The sequence below is a fragment of the Euprymna scolopes genome, chromosome 29, assembly GCF_053919585.1.
Source record: "Euprymna scolopes isolate OS-2025 chromosome 29, ASM5391958v1, whole genome shotgun sequence".
Taxonomy (NCBI): domain Eukaryota; kingdom Metazoa; phylum Mollusca; class Cephalopoda; order Sepiida; family Sepiolidae; genus Euprymna; species Euprymna scolopes.
In genome coordinates, this window is record NC_136510.1 from 9,877,149 (window position 1) to 9,891,946 (window position 14,798).

The window sequence follows — 14,798 nt, forward strand, 5'->3', positions numbered from 1 at the left end:
CTTGTTGCTATGGTTTCAAATGATTTGAAATAACAAACAGTTCCAAATATTCCCCATATGTTATATTTCCCCTCTTTTGGAAATAAGGTAAGATTATTAATATCTCCAGTATCAAATAATCCTTATACACTGTGAAATTTACATTATACATAAATACCAAAGAGGGGAGGAATATTTGGAATCAAGTCTCCCCTTGCTGTTATTTTAGATCATTTAAAACCATAGCAGCATCAAAGCCAGAGGTTTGGTGGAAATATCAGATATTTCGTAATTTATAGGCAAAACTAAGGAAACAAATGACTACGATTGAAACATTTTATAGCTGTAAAAAAAGTGCCAAATAATATAGAAAAATTGGAAAAAATCGTCAATTATTTCGTGTAGAAATGTTTGTTTGAAGGGGGGGCAGATATAAACCTTGCTTTTAACGCGGTTTGCAAATGTGCGAATCTTCATTACATCCTTTCGTTTTAGAAAGCTAAATTTGCTCTATTATAACATCTGTGTCCTTGTGGGTCCATCAATAACATATTCGCTTACTAACTTAAGTTATACGAGTTTGCGCCCAGCATAGGGCATTTTTTTAAATTTTTTTATTATTGATTACAAAATTTTTCTTCTGGCTGATGCCACTGAGTGGCGTTATTTTTGTTTTTTTTACAACCGGGCAACGCCACCCGTATCCACCCCGAAGTCACAATTTTTTTTCCCTTTCTTCTGTCACAATTTTTTTTATTATTTTACGACCGATCAACGCCGTCTCCTCCCCTGCTAGTTATTTAGATTTTTTTTTTTAAAAAACATGCCTTATCATTGAGCATTTTTAAAAGGTCAAAAATTGTTTAAAATTGAAAGTAAAGAAAAAAAAAATGCTTTTTCATTGTCTGAAACAATTTAGGACGCCAACAACATCGGTGGCCATCTACGCATGCAATGATAAAGCAAATCCAAACGTGTTACCATAATTGTTAACAACAAAATCGTAATAGGGTGTGCCTAAACTATTAAACATTCGAGCATAATAACCGTGAAATCAAGTATGACCCACAAGATTGTATTTTTGTTTGTTCAAAAACAAAAATTCACTTCAAGGCAGAGTGACCCTTTTAAATATTCTTATAATTTTGTTCTAGCTGGGGATGGGGCATCCTACATTATTATTATTATTTTTATTATTATTTATTAATGATTCAACACTTATCAAGGCTAAAGGCCACTCAAGTATCGGTGTTAATGATAGAGAAACAAACAGACAAAGAGATTGTCCGTTGAAAATACTATGAGGGGGATTGATAATCTATGAGGTGCCTTCAATAAGTTTCCAGACTTTTTGTACAAACATTTAAAATCGTTGTAGACTCTTGAAAATCCAGTATGTTATTGCTATACATCTTATGAGATGACTGACCAATTTTTGTGATTTCAGGTTCAAATGAACAGCTACAGCGGGAATTGGATTATACCCAACTAAAGCATGATTGTCACAGCTGGTGAATTTAAAAAAATGCAATTTGGATATGAGGACACTTTAGGAGAACGATATGCAATAAAATTGTGTTTTAAACTTGGAAAAAAATGCCACAGAAACGTATGAAATGCTTCAGACTTCTTTTGAACTATCTTGCATGAATCGAGCATCAGTATGTGAGTGGCATAAGAGATTCAAGAACGGCAGGGAGTCTGTGAGGGATGATGAAAGGTGTGGGAGAAGTAAGGAAGTCAGAACACCAGAGTTGATTGGCTAAATAAAAAATTTCATGGATAAGGACTGTTGTCTGTCTATAGAGACAATAAGTGCACAGTTTGATGTCAGTGTGGGAATTTTAATACAATTATTTGCTGAAGATGTGGAAGATATGCATGAATGCATCAGTCCACAACTCCATCCTTGTCAAAGACGATTTGACTACGATGAGCATCAACGCAGTTCCTCACCCTCCCTATAGGCCAGATCTTGCTTTCTGTGACTTTTGGTTATTCCCTAAGCTCAAGGAAAACCTTAGAGGCATGAGAAAATTTGAAGAGATGAAAGAGACTGTGACAAGGGTCATTGACATGCTCACACAAGAGGACTTCCATGGGGCCTTCCAGAAGTTGTTGAAACAGTACAACAAGTGCATTGCAGTCGGAGGAGATCACTTTAAAGGGAACTAGAGTTTCATGTTTGTACAATCAAAAAAAAGTGCCCGTATGAAAAAAGTCTGGAAACTTATTGAAAATAATTTTTGAAGGCCAAACTGCTTCCAAAAAATCCAAACTTACAAAATTTGGCTTTAAAAAAGGCCAATCTGGCAACTCTGGACAAGAATATTTAGCTAAAGTAGCTATGTTTTCAAACATCTTTATAATATGATCATTGCTATAATGGTGTGAGAAAGGCATTTGTAATTTCGGAAAAAAAGTCAACGAAACATTACATAAAAAGGGAACATTCAAAAGAAACAGAGCAAAAAGTAGAACATTGTCAAGAAGCGCTGAACTGAAGGAGTAAATTAAAGATTATCTCTTACAATGTGATTTTATTATCTGTATTAAACTATGTAGCACAATATTACTTTCTGAGTATTTATTAGTACTTATTGAATAATATCATTTGGGTTCGTTTTATATTTATAATGCAATGGACATTATTTTCATAGAAATGTTAATAAACTCATATTCTCTTTGTGATATTGGTTGCGCTACCCATAAAAATATTTGCTTCATCCAAACATGTTGATTAAATATAATTCTTAGTGCGTGGAATTTCCATGGGCCCTGCTAATTATTATTATTTGGATTCTTCGAACTACTGTTCACATCTTGAGTGCTATTCTCACAACATTTCGGCTAATATAACCTCTGGCCTTCTTCAGGTGTATCTTGTCAAATTCGAGAATTTTTCTCTCGTAACGTATTAAGTAGGGTGTCAAACTTAGTTCCAAGTGACACTGTTTTAGAGGTTGAAGGCTCAATCCTCAGTGTGGGCGATACTAAGAATACAATTGTGAGTCATTTAAGATTTTTACCTGGTCATGGCTGATGGAACAAGAGCATGCTACACCTGTGGATTAAATAAAAGGTTCCGTTTGAAATTCCATTGCAGATTAACGAGTTTGACAAAGATTTCAGAGTTCAACAAGATACCCCCTAAGAAGGTCGGTGGTTACATTGGCTGAAACATTGTGAAAATGAAACTCAAAATGAGAACAGTAGTCCAAAAAACCCAAATAATACAAATTATCAATCCCCATCTCAGAAATCCAGAAACAGTATTCAAAATAACCAACAGATGGAATGATAATAAATAAAAAACAATGGTCAGTAAAACACTCTCAACCTTTTTCTAAATATTAGACTGTCCACTGTATTTTGATTTGTTCAGAAACAATGGAATTTTCGGGATATTTCTTTCTTTTTTTTTTTACAAAAGGGTTACCATATATCAAGGCCCAGAGGCGACTCGAGGATAAGGATTGTGTATTGTAGTCATTGGGACAGTAGCGTAGTAATCGTTTGTGGTGGAAATTTGGTATAATTAGATTATTTACGAGGACGGTTCAATAAGGACTTGTTTAGGTTGGACTTGAAGACGACAATATTGTAGTCAGTTGGAAAGAAAACCAGCGAAACAGAGTTCCACAGTTCAAGGAGAGAAGCTTTGTTCATTGAATCCACGTTTAGGTTTAGGCACCGTTAGAGAGTGAGGGAATTTACTGATAGTTATTTTGGCTAGACAAGTGTTTTTTGTGAACGATTGGCGAGGAGGGACCATAGATTTGAGCTCAGTCGAATACTTGCCATAAAAATTGTAATAGAGCAAGGACAGGCTCACAACGTTTCTTCTATGGGAAAGAGGTTATAGAGAAGAGAAAATGGCATCTACTACAAAGTCTGTTTTGAACTCTGTCAAGGCAGGACAAGGTTCTTCGAGAAGCTCCTGCCCAGATGTGGCACAGTACTCCGTCCTTGGTCGTACTTGGCTTTTATACAATTGCATTGACAGTAGAATGAGCCAATCATTTTTCCAGCAGCCTTGGCAACAGATTTGATGTATTTCAGATTGTGACTTTTGATACTCCAAATTATTTGCTTGCACTAAATATAAAATTTTAAATAAGAGCTAAGTCAAGGCTTTTCCACTGGCTCCAAAAAGCCGACAGAAGTTTAGGTTGCTTGTTCTGTAAGCTGAGGTATGCCTCTGGACATATGCAGTTCTAGGAGGTCCCCAACCCAGAGTACTGCTCTTCTCACTCTTTCAAAAAGGATTAGTTTATTGTTAATTGCCTGAAATGTGCCTACCGGAGAAAGCCGACAGGGTTGCCTAGACATTTTTTTGCAGGCAAAAAGAGTTCTTTTAAGGGAACTTTTTTTTTTTTTTTTCAAATCCCATTTTCCTGACGTCGTACCACATTTTTCTTCCGGTGGGAGGCAGATAAACATTAGAGCTCAATGGGTGATCACATTTTTTTTCTGGTGGCTACACCAAAATTATAATAAAGATGTTCTTTGGTGTGAAAAACTAGAAACTTTCAGGAATTTCTGCACATCATTTTTTTTATATATAATATTTTTTTTATATATAATATTTTTTTATATATAATATATTTTATATATAATATTTTTTTATATATAATATATTTTATATATAATATTTTTTTATATATAATATATTTTATATATAATATTTTTTTATATATAATATATTTTATATATAATATTTTTTTATATATAATATATTTTATATAATTTTTTTTATATATAATATTTTTTTATATATAATATTTTTTTATATATAATATATTTTATATATAATATTTTTTTATATATAATATATTTTATATATAATATTTTTTTATATATAATATATTTTATATAATTTTTTTTTATATATAATATATTTTATATAATTTTTTTTATATATAATATATTTTATATAATTTTTTATATATAATATATTTTATATAATTTTTTTATATATAATATATTTTATATAATTTTTTTATATATAATATATTTTACATAATTTTTTTATATATAATATATTTTATATAATTTTTTTATATATAATATATTTTATATAATTTTTTTATATATAATATATTTTATATAATTTTTTTATATATAATATATTTTATATAATTTTTTTATATATAATATATTTTATATATAATATATTTTATATATAATATATTTTATATATAATATTTTTTTATATATATTTTATATATATAATATATTTTATATATAATATTTTTTTATATATAATATATTTTATATAATTTTTTTATATATAATATATTTTATATAATTTTTTTATATATAATATTCCCATTCTAAAACTGGCAGAGAGAAATCCTTGCTCACCTCCTCTCTTCTTCGCAGTTTGAATATCAAAATCTAACAGACATATCTATCCCCTCTCGCCGTACTTGATAATAAGAACCTCTTCCCTGTCCCCACTACAATCATCTAGACAGACCATTTTGCTAAATATTCGTTTGATACCAATAAGTACTGCCCCTAGCATTAATACATACATACACACACATTATATATGTATACACACACACACACACACACACATTATATACGTATACGCACTCACATACATATATAAATTATATATGTATACACACATATAGATTATATATGTATACACACACACACACACATATATATATATATATATATATATATATATATATATAGGTATTATATATGTAAAAACACACGCCCACACACACACATATATATATATATATATATATATATATATATATATATATATATATATAGGTATATGTATAAACACACACACACACACACACACACACATCAATGAAGAGGGAGGAAATTAATACCAATAATAGATATCTTTCATGATATTCTTTTCTTTTTTTTGTTGTTAACCTGAAGAGCCAAAAAAACTAACAGAACACACTGCAGAGGGAGGGAGGGAGGGAGGATCAGGTTAAATGTTCTTTTGCAATCCACAAGATGCACTGACGTCTCTTTTTTTGTTTTCCATTCAGCCGAAAGCCAAGAATAGAACAAAGGTCTTTCCTCAGCGACCAAATATTGAAGTGGGTAGGGTGGGAGGGCTTCCTCGCCAGACAAGTCAAAATGGCTTACGGCATACCACCAGTTTTTTTTTTTCAGTGTTGTTTAAGTCTTCAAAGATGCGATATTTATTCTTCCTCCGTGTGCCTAACATCAAACAGGATTTTCATGAAGGAGGTTTATTTCCAAGAACTTCAATTTGTGAAACACATTACCACGAGACTGCTTTCTTGTAGACTACAACAGGATTGTCTTCAATTACTTGTCATAAACCGTACCCCCATAAGTAATGAAATTTTATCTTCAATCCTCCTATAATATTCTTCATCATTCAACTGTCAATCACCTTAACCATTATCCTTGAATGGTTTTGAACCTTGATAAGATCCGAATACTTTTTTTTTAATCAATAGAATACAAATTATTAAAAGTATGCTTTTCAAGGTTAATTAAGCAATTCTTTTTTTTTACAACTATTAACAAAAGATTAAAATGGGCGAAAAGAAATTAAAATGCATTATGGGGAATTTAATTTCATAATTAGAATAATAGGATTTAAAGAATTTTATTTTAGACGATTTTATTTTTGATTTCAATAAATAATTGATTAATAAGAACGACACTTGTGTACTATCAGGATGGAATCACTTTTTTTGGTTTTTAGTTGGGACATGGAGCGAGTGGATAGCAAGAGGAGGGGGGTAGAATCGAAAATAAATGCGTTTTTTTTTATTAATACGTGTTTTGTTGTTGTTGAGAAAGTTTTTTTTTATAAATAAATATAAAAAAATTATAACACAAAATAGTTTTTTATTTTAAAAAGAAATAAACATTTTTTTTTTAAATTTTATGAAGATAAAGTTCTTGCAACACATTTTTAAACTTAAAACAAATATAAGAAACTTATAACAACATAAAACAGTTTAAAAGAAAATAGACATTTTTTTCATTGATTTATTACAAAAAGTTTTTACTTTATTACAAAAATTTTAAATTCTGAAAGTGAAAATACTTTTCTCAAAATTTAGACGTATTTCAATAATCTATAATCACATTCTATTAAAAATAAAAATGTCTATTTTGTTAAAAAAAAAAACAAAAAAAAACACAAAAAACTATTTTGTGCTATTATAAGTTTTTCATAGTTATTTTAATTCCAAAAATATGTTACAAAAACTTCATGTTCATGTTTTATTAAAACAAATGTCTATTTTGGTTTGAAATAAGTTTCTTATATTTAAAAAAATCTTTCTCAACAAAAAAAAACAAAAAAACATCTATTTTCGATTCAGTCCTAAAATTGCATTTGTCTGACTTTGCTATGCACTCTCCAGATGTCTCAACTGAAAACCAAAAAAAGGTGATTTCGCTATAGTAGTGCACAAGTAACACAAAAATGCCCAAATCATGTAGAGGTGAGTTTTTTTTTTTTTTTTTTTTTCACCTTCTTTTCCTCCTTCATGTTACAGGTTCGAGTCTACCTGTCTGCCTACTACCACTTTCATTTTTTTTACAGCTTTCTCCACCCGGGCTGTCTCTACCCAGGCTGCCTACTGTTGTCTTGATCCTCTCCCTCGCTACTACTACCACTTTTTTTTTTTTAAACACCTCCCCACCCCTCACAGGATTCTTTACTACACCATCTTTACACACCCGGGCAACACCAGGTATCCCTGCTAGTTTTAAATAAAAGATATATAAGAGAGAGAGAGAGAGAGAGAGAGAGAGAGAGAGAGAGAGAGAGAGAGAGAGAGAGAGAGAGAGAGATCATAAGACGAGGACAATTCATTCATGTAAAAAGCAGTTGTCTGTTTCATTTTACTTCAGTGGAAAAATCTCAGAAATCAAGTGCCTTAGAGGTTAACGCGACCTTGTGTCTAATTTGCTTTCGTGGGGAAGCAAATAAATACATACATAAAATACTGTAACATAGCACACGAGCGTATGGGAAAATATAAGCAGGAGCTGTAAAATAGCTGGCTTTTCTTTTTCCTCTCTTACACAGGAATTACCACTTATCAAGGTCCAGAGGCCACTCGAGGATAAGGGTTAATGTGATTATAGCGTAGTAAACATAAGTAGCGGAAATTTTGTAAATTGGATTACTTGCGAGGATATTAGCAGCAGTAGGCGAGAAAAGCACATATGCAAATTAGGAAGCAAAAAGGACACCACGTGGCCGGGAGAAGAAAAAGTGCAGTTGGAAAAGATGGATTTGTAAAGTCGAAATGACATGTAGATGGGGAAGAAAGAAAAACACACCACCAGGTGAGATGGACATGTGGCCCCGCAGTGGAAGTGAGAGAATTTTTAAGCTGGTGTGAAGGTAGTGGAAAAGAAAACAGTAATAAATGAGTTGTGTCAAAAAAGAAAGAAAAGCAGAGTCGGATTTATTTTTGTTTGTTCCTTTTTGATGGTGCCGGATGGCGTGGGGGGGTCCGAGAGAGGTTTGAACTGTAACGAACAGTCCTCGTCTACATCTCAAGCACTGTGATTTTAATATCAATGTCAGTGCGACAAATAACTCAACTTTATATAAGAATAGGCTGAATGAGAAATCATTTTGATTAAAATCCTTTTTAGCATTATGCATGTCACCTTGAGAAAAAGATGCTTCAAATGTGTTAACATGATGCAAATAAGCGAAATGGAAACAAGATGATGAGCGAATTTGACCTGATGTCGTGTTATTTCGCTTATTCAGATAATGTTGGCACATTTCAAGAGTGTTTCCCTCAAGTTTACACGTGTAATATTAAATGGATTTTAAATCGAATGATTCCTGAGATTAATGCAGGAAGAAGTAACAAATGGCAAAATGTCTGAAAGGTTGTGATAATAATGTGATAATAATGTGATAATAATGTGATAATAACGTGATAATAACGTGATAATAATGTGATAATAATGTGATAATAACGTGATAATAACGTGATAATAATGTGATAATAATGTGATAATAACGTGATAATAACGTGATAATAACGTGATAATAATGTGATAATAACGTGATAATAATGTGATAATAACGACTAAGACGAAAATTATTCATGTGTAACGTTCATTTGGCATTAAATTTTTGATGTCATGTCAAATATTTATTGATTTTGAGCTTTCATTTTATTTTACTTCAGTTTTTTTTTTTTTTTTTTTTTAAATGGGGATCACCACTTATCAAGGCCCGTAAGCCACTCGGGGATAAGGGTTATTTTGTGTACAATAATCAATGGGATAATATCGTAATAATAGTTGGTATTGGAGATTTGATAAAGCGTCTTACTTAACGGGGGGGGGGGGGGCGATTAATCAGGAATTTGTTTATGTTGGACTTGAAGACGTCCAAGTTGTAGTCAGGTGGGAAACAGGCAAACGGAAGAGAATTCCACAGGCGTGCACTTCTCAGAAAAAAGCTATGTTCATGGAATCTACGTTTTGATTTAGGCACAGATAAAGAGTGGGGGAAATTACTGACAGTGGTTTTAGCTAGACGGGTGTTTATCATGAAGGATTGGCGAGGGGGGACCAGAGATTGGAGCTCAGACGAGCACTTGCCATGGAAATTCTTAGAAGTCAAAGGACTCCTTCCTGGGGCTAACATTTGATCTCTATGTGGGATGCATTGATATTCGAATAATCCATTAAAGTTCGCTTTTACATTTCAAACACCGAGTTAGTAAAGAAGTTAAGAACATTATTTTCTTCTCCTCAGTCATTTAAGTTATAGGATGTCTTGCTTGTGGTCTCTTAGTCATACTCGATCCCATAACAAGAATTCATCTAGTCTGGTGGAGAATCCATCTTCCTGACATTACTTAAGGTAACATCACTTGGAGAAGATGTATCATTCCTCAGAAAAGCCAGTATCTGTATGTATGTGTGATTGTATGTCGAGCTAAAAATAAAAATCTACAAAAAAAAAAAAAACAAAAAAACAAAGTTGATATATTCTTAATTGGCGTTGCCCTGGATAACACAAGAGAAAACGTGAAGAGAGAGAGAGAGAGCATTCTAAATAAAAGAGATAGATAGCTAGACAAATAGAGAGAGAGAGAGAGAGAGAGAGAGAGAGAGAGAGAGAGAGAGAGAGAGAGAGAGAGGAATGGGGGATCCCAAAGTGTGGACAGTTCAACAAGCTAACAATTAAGAGGCCATAATTAAGATGGCTGAAAAACCACTTCCACTCCGGATCGCCTTTTGGCTTCGTTTTATTATTTTTGATTGAAATCCAAAACCAGATCTTCTTAATCTCCTGGAACTGCGGAAACCAAAAATAGATTCAACGGAATCTCAAAATACGTCATTCATGATGTGAAGAGTCAATAAAAAAAATATTGCAGCAATCACTTAAAATATTAATTCAAGATGTTCGATCAGAACACACTTAAGCAAACGGCCACAATAATAAGGCAGTAAACTGAATTATAAGCAGTTTGGAACGAAAGTTTTGTCCGTCGGGTTTCCTCAAGATTTACAAATGTTTAACTTCTTAAGATATTTGAAAAAAGTCTCAAGACAGGTACTGGTCCTGCATATGACCTAAAACTATACCCAATGGTGAGGCCCCACTTTGCGGGCTTTGAGGAGTGTGGAGCCACCCTTTAATTGCTATTGCTCCCAGGTCCACTCTGACCTGGAGTGGTAGTACCTGTTAGGGTCCCAACTATGGGTTAAATAGAATCCGACTTAAAAAACAAATATACTCCATTAAAAATCGTTCCTCAAAATAACTAGATTCGGCATTAAATAACCTGAAAAAGGTTGATATGCCGTAAAACAAAAACAACCAACCAACCAACCAACCAAGGCAGGTATTTTGTTTACATATAAGAACAAGTAATTAATAAACACTTTGAAAAAGAGTTTAAAACATATTTAATTTGAAAAGGAAACACTAAATAAGTGGATAGTCCTTAATCCGCGGAGTTTCGAAGAAATACATTCCTTCTCATAAGAGGGTAGGATTTAGCAAAATGCGGGATCAGATTTTGCTTGCAAAAGTATTAAATGAAACTACAAATAAGTTAAAGATCTTACTTGATAACAAAAAGTGAAGCAGAGGGAATAGGGTAAAGAAAAAAGTTATTTCACGAGAATGGACAGTCTCTGCTTCACTTTTTGTTATCAAGTAAGATCTATAACTTACTTGTAGTTTCATTTAATACTTTTGCAAGCAAAATCCGACCCCGCATTTTGCTAAATCCTACCCTCTGATGAGAAGGAAAGTATTTTGCCGAAACTCCGCAGATTAAGGACTATCCACTTATTCAGTGTTTCCTTTTTAAAATTAAACATGTTTTTAATTCTTTTTCAAAGTGTTTTTTTAACATGTTTATTAACTACTTGTTCTTATTATAAGCTCTATCTCCTATTTGGTTTTATCGAGATTTTACATCTGGTTGAGATTACTTTATGAATATTAATTCTTTAATGTTTACAACTTACTTTAGTTTTGCCATCTTGGATCATTTTGGTAAACTTAACTGTAATTCTTATTTTATATATATATATATATATATATATATATATATATATATATATATATATATAAATTTCAGAATAATTAATGAAATGAATTACATTACAAATTAATGAATCTTGTTGTTTCAAGTCTTACAAAATATTATTGGAAGGTGTGTGTGTGTGTGTGTGTGTGTATGTGTGTGTGTGCACGCACGCACATATACTTATATATGTATATCTCTATATATGTTGTAATTTAAACTCAAATAAAAAAAAAAAAACTCATGAAAGTTCTGTTCGGATTTCCTGAAGATTTAAAAGTGTTTAACTTCTTAATTATATTTGAAAAAAGTCTCAAGGCAGGTATTTTGCATATATATATATAACTTTAGAATAATCTATATATTAATACGATAGCGTGTGTTATTTTCTGTGTCACGCTTACATCCAGTTCGTTTAATTGTTATGGACTTCCATTTCTTGTCATAAATAATTTTACCAAGAATTCTTCATAAGTTTTGGTTTCAATTATAGCTGATGGCACTCCAGTAATCTATATTTAAAAAAATAATTTTATCAAGAATTAAGTTTTGGTTTCGGTTATAACTGATGGCACTCAAGTTGTGTGTGTGTGTGTGTGTGTGTGTGTGTGTGTGTATATATATATATATATATATATATATATATTTTCTTTTTCATAAACTTTGGTTTCGATTTCAATTAAAAAAAGCTGATGCACCCAAGTCATATGGATATATATTTTTTGGAAATCGAAACTTTATAATATATGAAAATCGATAGAACATTAACTCTACAATAATATATACAAAATCAGCAACAACTAAAATACCATATTTAAGCATATTTTACGACACGGGCGTCCCTGCTAGCTTAGATAAATACTTTTGCAGTTTTAACAAAAGAGCTACAATAATATCAGAGCCTCTCCATTTACACTGAACATCTACAGAACGCCAACATCAATATATTACATATGAATGAGTCCTCTGTGGAATTTCCATATGTCCCGCTAGTTAATGAAATGAATTAGATTACAGATTAATGAATCTTGTGGTTTCAAGTCTTACAAAATATTATTGGAAGGCAATATTTTTATATAAGACAATCCCAGCCAAATAATATTGTTCAGTATACTAGATAGAGCAAATAATTTGAATGTGCTTTTTAGCAAAATAGTTTCAAACCAATATTAATATTTTGCTAATGATTTTCCTTCAAGGAGATGTACCTGCATTGAAAATCCATGGATTGAGGAAATCATTAAAACATTGGATTCTTTGTTTCAAACAATAAATTTTTATTTTGAAAAGTATATCTTTCTAAATGAAATTTATATATATAAACTCTGATATATATATATATTTACATTGTTAATTTTTCGATATATATATATATATATATATATATCGAAAAATTAACAATGTAAATTTTGAAAACAGTAATAACATGTGTGTGTGTGTGTATGGTTGGTTGGTTGGTTGTTTTTGTTTTACAACATATCATCCCTTTTCAGGTTATTTAATGCCAAATCCGGTGATTTTGAAGAAAATTGTTTTAACAGAATATATTTGTTTTTTGCAAGTCGGTTTCTATTTAACCCATAGTTGGGACCCTAACAGATACTACCACTCTGGGTCAGAGTGGACCTGGGAGCAATGGCAATTAAAGGGTGGCTCCACATTCCCCAGAGCCCGCAAACTGGGGCCTCACCATCGGATATAGTTTAAGGTCATATCCAGGACCGTGTGTGTGTATGAAGAAGGTCGAAGGTTACACTGGCCAAAATGCACCTGAAGAAGGTCGGCGGTTACACTAGTCAAAACGTTGTGAAAATAAAAACCCAGTTGAGAATAGTCATCCGAATCATTCATTATAATCTGAACTTATCATCGGAAGCTGTAGGCAATTTACATACAAGATTGTGGCTTAACTCTATTTTATGAAAATCTATGGCCATTCCTTTTCATGGGATTATAGTTAAAAAATACTTTGGATATCCAAGAGTTTCGTTTTTCAAACAGAAGGGAATGAAAGGACAATTAATTAAAGACAATGTCGCTTCATGTCATTTATCTCCTGACATGTCCGCTGCCAGTTGTCCATAGATTCTGGTAATTCCCACAAGGTTTGAAGCACAAAATTAACTTCTTTTTTTTTTCTGACAAGATGAAGCAAATTTCGAAGAGACGAAGAAAAAAATAAAAAGTTTGTCTGTGAGAGTGTCAAGAATTGAAAATTGCTTCTGAAGAATACTGGCTGTGAAAAGATCTTAAAGGAATGGTGAATGAACTCATAGCACTTGTGCCCTCTCGACGTAAATACCGAAAACTAACCAGACAAGCAGCAAAATTTCACTCTTTCACTGTAGAAATCTATAGATGAAGGAACTCTTTCCCCTCCAATAGTTTCTTTTCTCAAACGGCTAGATTTTGGAATTCCCTCCCAGTCTCCTGCTTCCTGACTGTACTGACATGCAGAAGTTTAAATGTATTGTGAACAAAAATATTGCTGCTGAATTCCCTACATAGACTAGATCGAAATTCTGTCCAAATTCTTGAGTTTGACAGAAACATTCCCGAGTTTGACATGATAGACTTGAAGAAGGTCGGAGGTTACATCGACTAAAACGTTGTGAACATAACATTCAAGATGAGAACAGTAGTCTGATGAATCCAAATAATGCGAATATCTACAAAGTGTCTCTGTAGACATGGCTTCAAATAGTAACCCCCTTTATGTCCAAGTGACACTGTACCTTATTTGGAGTAAATAAGAATTTAAAAAAAAAAACCTGATAGGATGAAAACGAATACAATAAAATAATAGTCTACATACATTTTATTACAGACTAACATTTTGCTTATAACCGTCAGGCTTCTTTTTTCTTTTAAATTTATTTAAAAATTTTTTTAAAAATTCCATTTTCACCCCAAACAAGGCACAGTGCCACTTTGATGTAGGGGATTATTACCGGGGATATAAGGTGCAGGGATACTATGCAGGGAGTTGAGCAGCGAGATGTCCGTTCACATTCAACTTGAACTTCTTTATGTCAGTACAGTTTGGAAAACAGAAACCCGGAAGGGAGTTCCAAAGTCTAGCAGTTCTGGGGAAGAAATTATTAGAGTAGACAGCTTTCTTACATCTAGGGATCTTTACTGTGTAGGGGGGGAATTTTGCTGCTTGTCGGGTTTGTCAGGGGTATTTACGTTGAGAGGGTATAAGGGCTTGTAGTTCGTCAGAGCATTCACCATTAAAATATTTGTAGAACAAGC

General features: G+C 32.2%; 1 protein-coding gene across 5 annotated transcripts in view; it reads right to left on the reverse strand.

The window, feature by feature from the left end:
* Window positions 1–14,798, reverse strand: part of LOC145252478 (caskin-2-like) — a 969,745-nt gene that overhangs the window by 180,274 nt on the left and 774,673 nt on the right. The window lies entirely within an intron of this gene.